The following is a 15,186-nucleotide window of genomic DNA, read 5'->3' on the forward strand; positions in this document are numbered from 1 at the left end:
TCAGAGAACTTCCCAAACCTAGAAAAGATATCAACATTCAAGTATAAGAAGGTTATAGAACAGCAAGCAGATATAACCCAAAGAAGACTACCTCAGGCATCAAATAATCAGACTCCTGAAGGTCAAGGATAAAGAAAGGATCCTAAAATCAGCAAGAGAAAGGAAACAAATAACATACAATTGAGCTCCAATACATCTGGCAGCAGACTTTTCAGTGGAAACCTTACAGGTCAGGAGAGAATGGTATGACACTTTTAAAGTGTTGAAGGAAAAAACCTTTTACCCTAGACTAGTATACCTGGTGAAAATATTCTTCAAACATGAATGAGAAATCAAGACTTTCCCAGAGAAACAAAAGCTGAGGGATTTCATCAACACCAGACCTGTTCTACAAGAAATGCTAAAAAGAGCTCTTCAATTTGAAAAAAAAAAAAATGAGCAAGAAGAAATCATCAGAAGCTACAAAACTCACTGGTAATAGTAAACACACAGAAAAACACAGAATAGTATGAATAGTGTAACACTGTAATTGTAGTGTATAAAGTACTCTTTTTTTTTTTCCAGACAGAGTCTTGCTCTGTCACCCAGGCTGGAGTACAGTGGTGTGATCTCGGCTCACTGCAAGCTCTGCCTCCTGGGTTCACACCATTCTCCTGCCTCAACCTCCCGAGTAGCTGGGACTACAGGTGCCCGCCACCATACCTGGCTAAGTTTTTGTATTTTTCAGTAGAGACGGGGTGTCACCATGTTAGCCAGGATGGTCTCGATCTCCTTACCTTGTGATCTGCCTGCCTCGGCCTCCTAAAGTGCTGGGATTACAGGCGTGAGCCACCGCACCCAGCCATAAAGTACTCTTTAGAAATGCTAAATGATGAACCAATCAAAAATAATAACTACAGCTTTTCAAGACACAGACAGTACAATAAGATATACTTATTGATATATCTTATATCAATAAGATATACTTTATATCTTATATCATAAGATATATAGATATCTTATATCTATATATCTTATATCAGTAAGATATACTTTAACTTTAAGTTAAAAAGTTAAAAAGCTGGGGGATGAAGTGAAAAGTGTAGAATTTTTATTAGTTTTCTTTTTGCATGTTTGTTTATGCAATTAGTGTTGTCTTCAGTTTAAAACAATGGGTTATAAGATAGTATTTGCAAGCCTCATGGTAACCTCAAATCAACACACAATGGATACACAAAAAATAAAAAGCAAGAAATTAAATCATAGCACCAGAGAAAATCACCTTCACTAAAAAAGGACAAGAAGGAAGGAAAAAGGGAAGAGAAGACCACAAAACAAACAGAAAACAACAAAATGGCCAGAGTAAGTCCTTACTTATCTATAATAACATTGTAAATGAACTAAACTCTCCATTCAAAAGACAGAGAGTGGCTGAATGGATGAGAAAATAAGAACGAATGATCTGTTGCCTATAAGAAACACACTTCACCTATAAAGATACACATAGACTGAAAATCAGGGATGGGAAAAGATATTCTATGCAAATCAAAGCCAAAAAAGACCAGGAGTAGCTATATTTATATCAGACAAAATGGATTTCAAGACAAAAATGATAAGAAGACATGAAGTCCTTGCCCATGCCTATGTCCTGAATGGTATTGCCTAGGCTTTCTTCTAGGGTTTTTATGGTTTTAGGTCTAACATTTAAGTCTTTAGTCCATCTTGAATTAATTTTTGTATAAGGTGTAAGGAAGGGATCCAGTTTCAGCTTTCTACATATGGCTAGCCAGTTTTCCCAACACCATTTATTAAATAGGGAATCCTTTCCCCATTGCTTGTTTTTGTCAGGTTTGTCAAAGATCAGATAGTTGTAGATATGCGGCATTATTTCTGAGGGCTCTGTTCTGTTCCATTGGTCTATATCTCTGTTTTGGTACCAGTACCATGCTGTTTTAGTTACTGTAGCCTTGTAGTATAGCTTGAAGTCAGGTAGCATGATGCCTCCAGCTTTGTTCTTTTGGCTTAGGATTCACTTGGCAATGCAGGCTCTTTTTGGGTTCCATATGAACTTTAAAGTAGTTTTTTCCAATTCTGTGAAGAAAGTCATTGGTAGCTTGATGGGGATGGCATTGAATCTATAAATTACCTTGGGCAGTATGGCCATTTCACCATATTTATTCTTCCTACCCATGAGCATGGAATGTTCTTCCATTTGTTTGTATCCTCTTTTATTTCATTGAGCAGTGGTTTGTAGTTCTCCTTGAAGAAGTCCTTCACATCCTTTGTAAGTTGGATTCCTAGGTATTTTATTCTCTTGGAAGCAATTGTGAATGGGAGTTCACTCATGATTTGGCTCTCTGTTTGTCTGTTACTGGTGTATAAGAATGCTTGTGATTTTTGCACATTGATTTTGTATCCTGAGACTTTGCTGAAGTTGCCTATCAGCTTAAGGAGATTTTTGGCTGAGACGATGGGGTTTTCTAGATATACAATCATGTCATCTGCAAATAGAGACAATTTGACCAAAAGCAATGGCAACAAAAGCCAAAATTGACAAATGGGATCTAATTAAACTAAAGAGCTTCTGCACAGCAAAAGAAACTACCATCAGAGTGGACAGGCAACCTACAGAATGGGAGAAAATTGTTGCAATCTACTCATCTGACAAAAGGTTAATATCCAGAATTTACAATGAACTCAAACAAATTTACAAGAAAAAAACAACCCCATCAAAAAGTGGGCAAAGGATATGAACAGACACTTCTCAAAAGACGACATTTATGCAGCCAAAAGACACTTGAAAAAATGCTCATGATTACTGGCCATCAGAGAAATGCAAATCAAAACCACAATGAGATACCATCTCACACCAGTTAGAATGGCGATCATTAAAAAGTTAGGAAACAACAGGTGCTGGAGAGGATGTGGAGAAATAGGAACACTTTTACACTGTTGGTGGGACTGTAAACTAGTTCAACCATTGTGGAAGTCAGTGTGGTGATTCCTCAGGGATCTAGAACTAGAAATACCATTTGACCCAGCCATCCCATTACTGGGTATATACCCAAAGGATTATAAATCATGCTGCTATAAAGACACATGCACACGTATGTTTATTGCAGCACTATTCACAATAGCAAAGACTTGGAACCAACCCACATGTCCAACAGTGACAGACTGGATTAAGAAAATGTGGCACATATACAGCATGGAATACTATGCAGCCATAAAAAATGATGAGTTCATGTCCTTTGTAGGGATATGGATGAAGCTGGAAACCATCATTCTCAGCAAACTATCGCAAGGACAAAAAACCAAACACCGCATGTTCTCACTCATAGGTGGGAATTGAACAATGAGAACACATGGACACAGGAAGGGAAACATCACACACCGAGGTCTGTTGTGAGGTGGAGGGAGTGGGGAGGGATAGCATTAGGAGATATATCTAATGTTAAATGACGAGTTAATGGGTGCAGCACACCAACATGGCACATGTATACATATGTAGCAAACCTGCACGTTGTGCACATGTACCCTCAAACTTAAAGTATAATTAAAAAAAAACTATAAGAAGAGACAAAGAAGGTCATTATATAATGATAAAGGGGTTAGTTCAGCAAGAGGGTATAATGATTATTAATCTATATGCATTCAATACTAGAGCACCCAAATATATAAAGCAAATATTAATTAATAGAGCTAAAGAGGGAGATCTCAATACAATAATATCCAGAGACTTCAACACCTCAATTTTAGCATTGGACAGATCTCCCAGATAGAAAATTAACAGAGAAACTTTGGACTTAATCTACACTATGGAACAAATGGATCTAATAGATATTTACGGAACATTTCATCCAATGGCTGCAGAATACACATTCTTCTCCTCAGCACATAAATCATTCTGAAGGACAGGCGATATGTTAGGTTACAAAACAAAACATTAAAAAAAATTGAAATAATATCAAGAATCTTCTCTGACCACAATGAAATAAAACTAAGAATAACGAGAGGAACTTTGTAAAACTATACAAGGACTTCGGCGGACATGGCTCCCAGCGTGCCAGCGGCAGAACCCGAGTATCCTAAAGGCATCCAGGCCGTGCTGCTGGGGCCTCCTGGGGACGGTAAAGGCACCCAGGCACCCATATTGGCTGAAAACTTCTGTGTCTGCCATTCGGCTACTGGGGACAGGCTGAGGGCCATGGTGGCTTCTGGCTCAGAGCTAGAAAAAAAGCTGAAGGCAACTATGGATGCTGGGAAACTGGTGAGTGATGAAATGGTAGTGGAGCTTATTGAGAAGAATTTGGAGACCCCCCTTGTGCAAAAATGTTTTTCTTCTGGATGGCTTCCCTCGGACTGTGAGGCAGGCAGAAATGCTCGATGACCTCATGGAGAAGAGGAAAAAGAAGCTTGATTCTGTGATTGAATTCAGCATCCCAGACTCTCTGCTGATCCGAAGAATCACAGGAAGGCTGATTCACCCCAAGAGTGGCCGTTCCTACTATGAGGAGTTCAACCCTCCAAAAGAGCTCATGAAAGATGACATCACCGGGGAACCCTTGATTCGTCGATCAGATGATAATGAAAACGCCTTGAAAATCCGCCTGCAAGCCTACGACACTCAAACCACCCCACTCATAGAGTACTTCAGGAAACGGGAGATCCACTCTGCCATTGATGCATCCCAGACCCCTGATGTCGTGTTCGCAAGCACCCTAGCAGCCTTCTCCAAAGCCACATCCTAGTATCAGAAGGCCAGGCGAGACTGCACCACTGCCCATCACCCCACGGCGTGATCCCTGCTCTTAGGTGCTGGGCAGAAGGGAAGGGTGATCAGGGTGAGGATGGTGAGAGAGGGCTGGTGAGGGGCTCAGAGGAATACTTGGAACAACAGCAGTGTTATTGTAGTGTGGCAGTTTCTTTTATACATAGGTGGGAGTTTTTAAAGTAAGGGAAAAATTAATTTTTTAAAAAACACCATGCTTGGAGGGTGGGGGTAGAAATAGAGAGATACAATGTTATTTCTAAGGAATTGGGTTTTCATTTACTCTGGACTGGTGAAAATATTTTTTAAAGCCAGTGCTCTGAGACCTCAGCTTTTAACTCAGAACCCCATGGGTTCCAGACCAAGAGTACAGGAAATCGAATTGTTGTCCTGTCTGTCTATAGCTTGGAACAGGGAGGCTTTGATTACTTACCCTGGTTCCACATACTGTAAACCATCTCCACATTTGAAAGAGATGTAAGGTGTATTCATAGGGATGGTGGCTCAACAAATCAAGCAAACTGAAATCAAGGGGAGGGGGAAGGGAATGAAATGGAAAGGGAGGCTGATTCCCTTCTCCTGACTTACCACTAACTTACTAGGCTACCTACTCTCATGAGTAACCTCTCACAGCTATCCAGCACATGCCGCAATCCTATGCTCTTGCCTTCTTTTATCTGCAGTGTGTGAAGGGACTCTTTTAAATAAATGAGCAAGTGTCCTAAGCTATCTCATCCAAAGATTGTCCTTTCCGTTCTCAAATCTTGTGACTGGGATCACTCAACAGCACTGTGATGTATTATTTTCAATGAGGTGCCTTTCTTAAGACCAAAGGCTGCCTTGTTGGGCCCCTAAATCAATAAAATATGTTAAAATTTGAAAAAAAAAACTATACAAACACATGGAAATTCAGCAATATGCTCCTGAATGACCAGTGGGTCAATGAAGAAATTAAGAAGGAAATTGAAAAATTTCTTGGAATAAATGATAATGGAAGCATACCAAAACCTTTGGGATACAGTGAAAGCAGTACGAAGACGGAAATTTATAGCTATAAGTGACCACATCAAAAAAGAAGAAAAACTTCAGATAAATAATCTAATGATTCATTTTAAGGAATAGAAAAGCAAGAGCAAACCAAATCAAAATTAGTAGAAGAAAACAAATAACAAAAGTTGAAGCAGGTCGTTGGCGAAGCCTGAGTCCTGTCCTCTCACTCTCTTCCCCAGACAGCATGAGCTTCATCACTCGCTCCACCTTCTCCACCAACTACCGGTCCCTAGACTCTGTCCAGGCGCCCAGCTACGGCACCTGGCAGGTCAGCAGCTCGGCCAGAGTCTATGCATGTGCCGGGGGTTCTCGTTCCCGGATCTCTATGTCCCGCTCCACCAGCTTCCGGGACGGCATGATGTTCCGGGGGCCTGGGCACGGGGATGGCCGGGGGTCTGGCAGGAATGGGAGGCATCCAGAACGAGAAGGAGACCATACAAAGCCTGAACGACTGCCTGCCCTCCTACCTGGACAGAGTGAGGAGGCTGGAGAATGAGAACTGGAGGCTGGAGAGCAAAATCCGGGAGCACCTGGAGAAGAAGGGATCCCCGGTCAGAGACTGGAGCCATTACTTCAAGACTATGGAGGACCTGAGGGCCCAGATCTTCGCAAATACTGTGGATAATGCCCACATCGTTCTGCAGATTGACAATGCCTGTCTTGCTGCTGATGATTTTAGAGTCAACTGTGAGACAGAGCTGGCCATGTGCCAGTCGGTAGAGAACGACATCCATGGGCTCTGCGAGGTCATTGATGACACCAATGTCACTCAGCTGCAGCTGGAGACAGAGATCCAGGCTTTCAAGGAGGAGCTGCTCTTATGAAGAAGAACCATGAAGAGGAAGTAAAAGGCCTACAAGCCCAGATTGCCAGCTCTGGGTTGACTGTGGTGGTAGATGTCCCCACATCTCAGGACTTCGCCAAGATCATGGCAGACATCTGGGCCCAATACGACGAGCTGGCTCAGAAGAACAGAGAGGAGCTGGACAATAGGTGGTCTCAGCAGATTGAGGAGAGCACCACAGTGGTCACCACACAGTCCACTGAGGTTGGAGCTGCTAAGACGACGCTCACAGAGCTGAGACATACAGTCCAGTTCTTGGAGATCAACCTGGACTCCATGAGAAATCTGAAGGCCAGTTTGGAGAACAGCCTGAGGGAGGTAGTGGCCCGCTATGCCCTGCAGATGGAGCAGCTCAATGGGATCCTGCTGCACCTGGAGTCAGAGCTGGCACAAACCTGGGCAGAGGGACAGTGCCAGGCCCAGGAGTACCAGGCCCTGCTGAACATCAGGGTCAAGCTGGAGGCTGAGATCGCCACCTACCGCCGCCTGCTGGAAGATGGCAAGGACTTCAATCTTGGTGATACCCTGGACTGCAGCAACTCCATGCAAACCATCCAAAAGACCACCACCCGCCAGATAGACCCGCCGGACAGTGGATGGCAAAGTGGTGTCTGAGACCAATGACACCAAAATTCTGAGGCATTAAGCCAGCAGAAGCAGGGTATCCTTTGGGGAGCCCGAAGCCAATAAAAAGTTCAGAGGTTAAAAAAAATAAATAAAAAAAGTTGAAGCAGAAATAAATGAATTTGAAATGAGGAAAACAATACAAAAGACCAATGAAACAAAAAGTTGGTTTTTTTCAAAAGATAAACAAAATTGACAAACATTTAGCCAGAGTAAGGGAAAAATGGAGAGGACTCAAATACATAAAAACAGAGATGAAAAAGGAGACATTACAACTGATACCACAGAAATTCAAAGGATTATTAGTGGCTAATATGAGCAACTACATGCCCATATATTGGAAAGTCTAGAGGAAATGGATAAATTCCTCGACACAGACAACCTACCAAAACTGAACCATGAAGAAATCTAAAATCTGAACAGACCAATAACAAGTAACAAGATTAAAGCTGTAATAAAAAGTCTCCCAGCAAAGAAAAGCCTGGAATCCAATGGCTTCACTGCTGAATTTTAGCAAACATTTGAAAAAGAACTAATATCAATCCTACTCAAATTATTTTGAAAAATAGAGGAGGAGGGAATACTTCCAAACTCATTCTATGAGGCAAGGATACACCAGGCAATACTATGCAACCATAAAAAGGAATAAGATTATGTTATTTGCAGAACATGTATGGAGTTGAAAGACATTATCCTCATCAAACTAACGCAGGAACAAAAAACCAAACATCACACGTTCTCAGTTATAAGTGGGAGCTGAACAATGAGACCACATGGACACATAAGGGAAAACAACACACACTGGGGCCTGTTGGTTGGAGGGTGGGTATTGAGGGGAGGGAGAATCAGGAAGAATAGCTAATGGCCGCTGGGCTTACTACCTAGGTGATGGAATGATCTGTGCAGCAAACCACCATGGCACACATTTATCTGTGTAACAAACCTGCACATGTACCCTTAAAATAAAATTTGAAGAAAAAAAAAAGTCTCCTAGTAAAGAAAAGTGTGGGCCCAATGGCTTTAACACTGAATTCTACCAAACATTTAAAGAAGAACTAATACCAATTCTACTCAAACTGTTCCAAAAGACAGAAAAAAGGGATTACTCTCAAACTCATTCTATGAGGCCAGTATTATCCTGCTACCAAAACCAGACAAAGACACATCAAAAAAGGAAAACTACAGGCCAAGTTTTCTGATGAATACTGATGCAAAAATCCTCAACAAAATACTGGCAAACTGAATTCAACAATACATTAAAAAGATAAATCATTATGACCAAGTGGTATTTATCCCAGGGATGAAAGGATGGTTCAACACATGCAAATCAATCAATGTGATACATCATATCCACAGAATGAAGGACAAAAACCATATGATCATTTCAATTGATGCTGAAAAAGCATTACAGTCCAACATCCCTTCATGATAAAAACTCTCAAAAAACTGGGTATAGAAGGAATATACCTCAATAAATAAAAAAGACCCATGGCCAGCATCATACTGAATGGGGAAACACTGAAAGCCTTTCCTCTTAGATGTGGAACATGACAAGTTTGCCCACTTTCGTCACTATTCTTCAACATAGTACTGGAAATCTTAGCCAGAGCAATTAGACAAGAGAAAGAAATAAAGGGTGTCCAAATTGGAATGGAAGAAGCCAAATTATCCTTGTTTGCAGATAATATAATCTTATATTTGGAAAAACTTAAATACTCCACCAAAAAACCCTATTAGAACTGATAAACAAATTCAGTAAGTTGCAGGATACAAAATTAACATACAGCATAAATTTATACAAAATTCAGTAGCACTTCTATATGCCAATAGCAAACAATCTGAAAAAGAAATCAAGAAATTAATCCCATTTACAATAGCTATGAATAAAGTTAAATACTTAGGAATGAACTTAACCAAATAAGTGAAAGATCTCTACAGTTAAAACTATATAACACTGGCCAGGCATGGTGGCTCATTCCTGTAATCACAGCACTTTGGGAGGTTGAGGCAGGTGAATCACCTGAAGTCAGGAGTTTGAGACCACCCTGGCTAACATGGTGAAACCCTGTCTCTACTAAAAATACAAAAATCAGCCAGACGCGGTGGTGCCTGCCTGTAGTCCCAGCTACTGGGGAGGTTGAGGCAGGAGAATTGCTTGAACCTGGGAGGTGGAGGTTGCAGTGAGCCAAGATTACGCCACTGCACTCCAGCCTGGGTGACAGAGTGAGACTCCATCTCAAAAAACAAAAACAAAAACTATATAACACTGATGAAATAAATTGAAGAGGACACAGATAAATGGAAAGATATTCCATGTTCATGGATTGGAAGAATCAATATTGTTAAAATGTCCATACTAGCCAAAGCAGTCTGCAGACTCAATGCACTCCCTATCCAAAGCCCAGTGACATTCTTCACAGAAATAGAATAAACAATCCTAACCTTTACATGGAATCGCAGAAGTCCTAGAATAGCCAAAACTATCCTGAGCAAAATGAATGAAACTGGAGGAATCACATTACCTGACTTCAAATTATATTCTAAAACTATAGTCACCAAAACAACATGGTACTGGCATAAAAATAGACCAATGGAACAGCATAGACAACCCAGAAACTAATTCATATACCTACAATGAACTCATTTTCGACACAGTTGTCAAGAACATAGATGAGGGAAAAGACAGTGATATAGTCTGGATATGTGTCCCAGCCCAAATTTCATGTTGAATTGTAGTCCGTAGTATTGGAGGTAGGACCTGGTGGGATTGATTGGATCATGGGTTGGATTTCTCATGAATGATTTAGCACCATCCTGTTGGTGCTTTCCTCACAATAGTGAGTTCTCATGAGATCTGGCTGTTTGAAAGTGTATGGCACCTTGCTCTCCTTCTCTTGCTCCAGCTCTGCCCATGTCATGTGCATGCTGTTCCCTACCTTCTGCCACAGATCGTAAGTTTCATAAGACCCTCCTAGAAGTTGAGCAGATGCCAGCATCAAGCTTCCTGTACAGCATGCAGAACCATAAGCTAATAAAACCTTTTTGCTTTATACATTACTCAGTCTCAGGTATTTCTTTATGGCAATGTGAAAATTGACTAATACAGAAAATTTATACCTAGGAGTGGGTCATTGCTATAAAGACACCTGAAAATGTGGAAGCAGACTTAGAACTGGGTAACAGGCAGAAGTTGCAAGGTAGGCTGTGGAGCAACCACTTGCTAGAAAGATTTGCATAACTGAAGAGAAGTCAAGTACTGATAGCCAAGACAATGGGGAAAAGGCCTCAAAAGCATTTCAGAGACCTTTGAGGCAGCCCCTCCCATCACAGGCCCTGAGGCCTAGGAGTAAAGAATGGTTTTGTGGGCCAGGCCCAAAGCCCCAGTACTCTGTGCAGCCTCAGGACACTGCTCCACCACATCCCAGCCACTTCTGCTCCATCCATGGCTCAAAGGGGCTCAGGTACAGCTTGAGCTGCTGCTTCAGAGGATACAAGCCATAAGCCTTGGTGGCTTTCATGTAGTGTTAAGCCTGCAGGTGCACAGAGTGCAACAGTTGAGGCTTAGGAGCCTCCACCTAGATTTCAGAGGATGTATGGAAAAGCCTGTGTGTCTAGGCAGAAGCCTACCGCAGGGATGGAGCCCTCATGGAGAACCTCTACTAGGGCAGTGTGGAGGGGAATTGTGGGGTTGGAGACCCCTCACAGAGTCCCCACTGGGGCACTGCTTAGTGGAGCAATGAGAAGAGGGCTGCTGTCCCACAGACCTCATAGTGGTAGATCCCCTGACAGTGTGCCTGGAAAAGCCCACAGACACTTAATGCCAGCTCATGAGAGTAGCTGTGGGGGTTGAACCCTCCAAAGCCACAGGGGCAGAGCTGCCTAAGGCCTTGGGAACCCACTCCCTGAACCACTGTGACCTGGATGTGGGACATGGAGTCAAAGGAGATTATTTGGGAGCGTTAAGATTCAGTGACTGTCCTGCTGGGTTTTGAACTTGTGTGAGACAGACGTAGTCTCTTTCTTTTGGTTGATTTCTCCCTTTTGGAGCAGGAATGTTTACCTAATGCCTATACTCCCATTGTACCTTGGGATTTGATTTTACAGGCTCATAGGTGGAAGGAGATGAATATAAGATGAGACTTTGGACTTGAAATTCAGAGTTAATGCTGGAATAAGCTAAGACTTTGGGAGGACTATTGGGAAGGCATGACTGTGTTTTGAAATGTGAGAAAGAGATGAGATTTGAGAGGGGTCAAGGGTGGAATGATACAGTCTAGATCTGTGTCCTTGTCCAAATTTCTTGGTGAATTGTAATCCACCGTATTGGAGGTGGGGCCTAGTGAAAGTAATTGGATCATGGGGGCTGATTTCTCATAAATGGTTTAGCACCATCCTCCAGGTGCCACTCTGGTGATAGTGAGTGACTTTATGTGAAATCTGGCTGTTTAAAAGTGTGTGGCACCTTGCCGTATGTATCTTGCTCCTGCTCTGGCCATGTGATGTGCCTGCTCCCTATTCATCTTCTGCCATGATTGTAAGATTCCTGAGGTCTTCCCCATAGCCAAGCAGATTCCAGCATCATGCTTGCTTCCTGTACAGCCTGCTGATCATGACCAGAGTTTTTCTTTATAAATTGCCCAGTCTCAGGTGTGTCTTTTTTTTTTTTTTTTTTTTTTTGAGATGGAGTCTCACTCTGTCACCCAGGCTGGAGTGCAGTGGCATGCTCTTGGCTTACTGCAAGCTCTGCCTCCCAGGTTCATGCCATTCTTCTGCTGGGACTACAGGCATATGCCACCACACCCGGCAAATTTTTTGTATTTTTAGTAGAGACGGGGTTTTACCGTGTTAGCCAGGATGGTCTCATCTCCTGACCTCTTGATGTGCCTGCCTTGGCCTCCCAAAGTGCTGGGATTACAGGCATGAGCCATCGCACCTGGCCTTTCTTTCTTTCTTTCTTTTTTTTTTTTTTGAGACTGAGTCTCGCTCTGTCACCAGGCTGGAGTGCAGTAGTGTGATCTTGGCTCACTGCAACCTCTGCTTCCTGGGTTCAAGTGATTCTCCTGCATCAGCCTCCCGAGTAGCTGGGACTACAGGTGCACACCACCATGCCCAGCTAATTTTTGTATTTTTAGTAGAGACGGGGTTTCACCATGTTGGCCAGGATGGTCTTGATCTCCTGACCTCATGATCCACCCACCTCAGCCTCCTGAAATGCTGGGATTACAGCATGAGCCACTGCGCCCGGCCTCAGATGTGTCTTTATAGCAATGCAAGAATGGGCTAATACAGACAGTCTCTTCAATAAATGGTGCTGGGAAAACTGGACATCAATATGCAAAAGAATAAAACTTGACTCCTATCTCTTGCCTTATAAAAAAATCCAATCAAAATGGATTACAGACAAAAATCTAAGTCTTTAAAGTATGAAACTACTACAAGAAAACATTGGGGAAACTCTCCAGGACATTGGTCTCGGCAAAAATTGCTTGAGTAGTACCCCACAAATACAGGCAACCAAAGCAAAAATGAAGAAATGGGATCACATCAAGTTAAAAAGCTTCTGCACAGCAAAGGAGACAATCAACAAAGTGAAGAGACAACCCACAGAATGGGAGAAAATATCTGCAAACCATGCATCTGACAAAGGATTAGTAACCAGAATATATAAGGAGCTCAAACAATTGTACAAAAAATCTAATAATTTGATTTAAAAAAAGGACAATATATTTAAATAGACCCATCTCAAAAGAAGACATACAAATGGCAAGAGGCATGTGAAAAGGTGCTCAATGTCATTGATCACCAGAGATTTGCGAATCAAAACTGCCATGAGATATCATCTTGCCCCAGTTAATACGACTTTTCCCCAATAGTCAGGCAATAACAAATGCTGGCAAGGATGTAGAGAAAAGGGAGCCCTCATACACTGTTGGTGGAAATATAAATTAGTATAACCAATACGTAGATCAGTTTGGAGGTTCCACAAATAACCAGAAATAGAGCTACCATGTGATCCAACAATTCCACTGCTGGTTCTATACCCAAAAGAATGGGAGTCAGTCTATCAAAGAGATACCTGCACTCCCATGTTTGTTGCAGCACCGTTCACAATAGCCAAGATTTGGAAGTAACCTAAGTGTCCATCAAGAGATGAATTTCAGTAAAGAAAATGTGGTACTTATGCCCAATGGAGTATTATTCAGCAATAAAAAATAAGTTTCTCATCGGCAACAACATGGATGGAACTTGAGGTCATTATGTTAAGTGAAATAAACCAAACACAGAAAGACAAATATCACATGTTCTCACTTATTTGTGGGACTTAAAAATTGAAACTATTGAACTCGTGGAGATAGAGAATAGAAGGATAGTTACCAGAGGCTAGGAGGGAAGCAAGTGGGCAAGGAGGGAGGTGGGGATGGTTAATGGGTATGAAAAAAATAAAAAGAATGAATAAGACCTACAATCTAATAGTCCTCCAATATATTTATTTACCCAATAGAAAAAGAAATATATGTTCACATATAGATTTGTACACTAACATTCATATAGCTTCATTTGCAATAGTCCCAAACTATAAGCAACCCAAATTTCTATCAACAGGTGAGTGGATAAACAAATTGTGGTGTACCACGCACGGCATATAATGCATGGTATACAATGCAATACTAAACAACAAAGAAGAATGCACCGTGGATACATTCAACAACAAGGACAAATCTAATTATGCTTTATGAGTTAAAGAAGCTAATCTAAAAAGAGTATATACTGTATGATTTCATTCATGTGAAACTATAAAATGCAAACAAATCTATATTGACAAAAATTAAATCAATTTCTTTGGGTATGGGAGGGTCAACTAAGGGAGGGTCTGTGGTGAAGAGTGAGAAAGGAAGGGATTATGAAAAGGCATGAGGAAATTTTGGGCAGTGAGCATATGTTTACTATTTTCATTATGATAATTTCATGGGTGTATACATATGTCAGAATGTATCAAACTACATTTAAATATATGCAGTTAATTTTATATCAAACATAGCTCAATAAAACATTATTTTAAAGATGTGGTTTCAACATCTTTTGAGTAAGATGTTATTCAACTGGAAATGTTCACCTTGAGGTTGGAAAAGTGGGTCTGGAACTTGGGGGAGAAGCTGGGGGAAAATATTTTAGGAGTAAGCTGTCCCTCCCTTTCCCTCTCTCTCTGTCTTGCTCATTCTCTTTGCTTTTTTCCTTCCTTCATCTCTCTACCACAGCAATTTGTTCTGGTGATACTATTTACATAGAGTTGATAATGGAAGGCGTGTGAAAGGCTGATTGCATTAAATAGGTATAAAGAACGGTTATTGAGGAAAGAAATGTGGAAACATTTGGGGGATGTTGAAGAGTAAGAGAAATGAGAAATAATCAGAAGAATGGTCAGCACATAGGAAAATAATTAGTAGAAGGGAATGTCACGGAATCCAAAGAAGAAGAAAGTTTTAAAAACAGTGGGTGATTATTAGTGTCACATGTTATAGGGTTTCATTTAGCTTCTTTAATGAACTTAACTATAAAATCCAATTATTTAGAGAACTCCATTCCCACCCACCATTGTAGTTAACTGAGATGTTATAACATATAACCGTACATATGTGTTTAAGCCTCTCCACGGAAATAATTCCCTCTGCTAATAGGCTTATTCATTTGCAAAGATATCAAAGTACAAAGAAAAATAATTCAGAGTTTTAAAAGAAGCTTTGTTTATAAAATATAATATATATAAATATATAATAAATATATATATATATTCTTTTTTAGATGGAGTTTCGCTCTTGATGCCCAGGCTGGAGTGCAATGGTGTGATCTTGGCTCAATGCAACCTCCACCTCCTGGGTCCAAGCGATTCTCCTGCCTCAGCCTCCCAAGTAGCTGAAAT

The 15,186-nt window shown here is 41.2% G+C and overlaps 2 pseudogenes; both read left to right on the forward strand.

Annotated features, from left to right (window-relative positions):
* Positions 1-3,936: 3,936 nt before the first annotated feature.
* LOC134728619 (adenylate kinase 2, mitochondrial-like) lies at positions 3,937-7,299 on the forward strand (annotated as a pseudogene).
* Positions 5,985-7,290, forward strand: LOC100987294 (keratin, type I cytoskeletal 18-like; annotated as a pseudogene).
* Positions 7,300-15,186: the final 7,887 nt, after the last annotated feature.

This window comes from Pan paniscus, chromosome 12 (assembly GCF_029289425.2).
Source record: "Pan paniscus chromosome 12, NHGRI_mPanPan1-v2.0_pri, whole genome shotgun sequence".
In the NCBI taxonomy this organism is placed as follows: domain Eukaryota; kingdom Metazoa; phylum Chordata; class Mammalia; order Primates; family Hominidae; genus Pan; species Pan paniscus.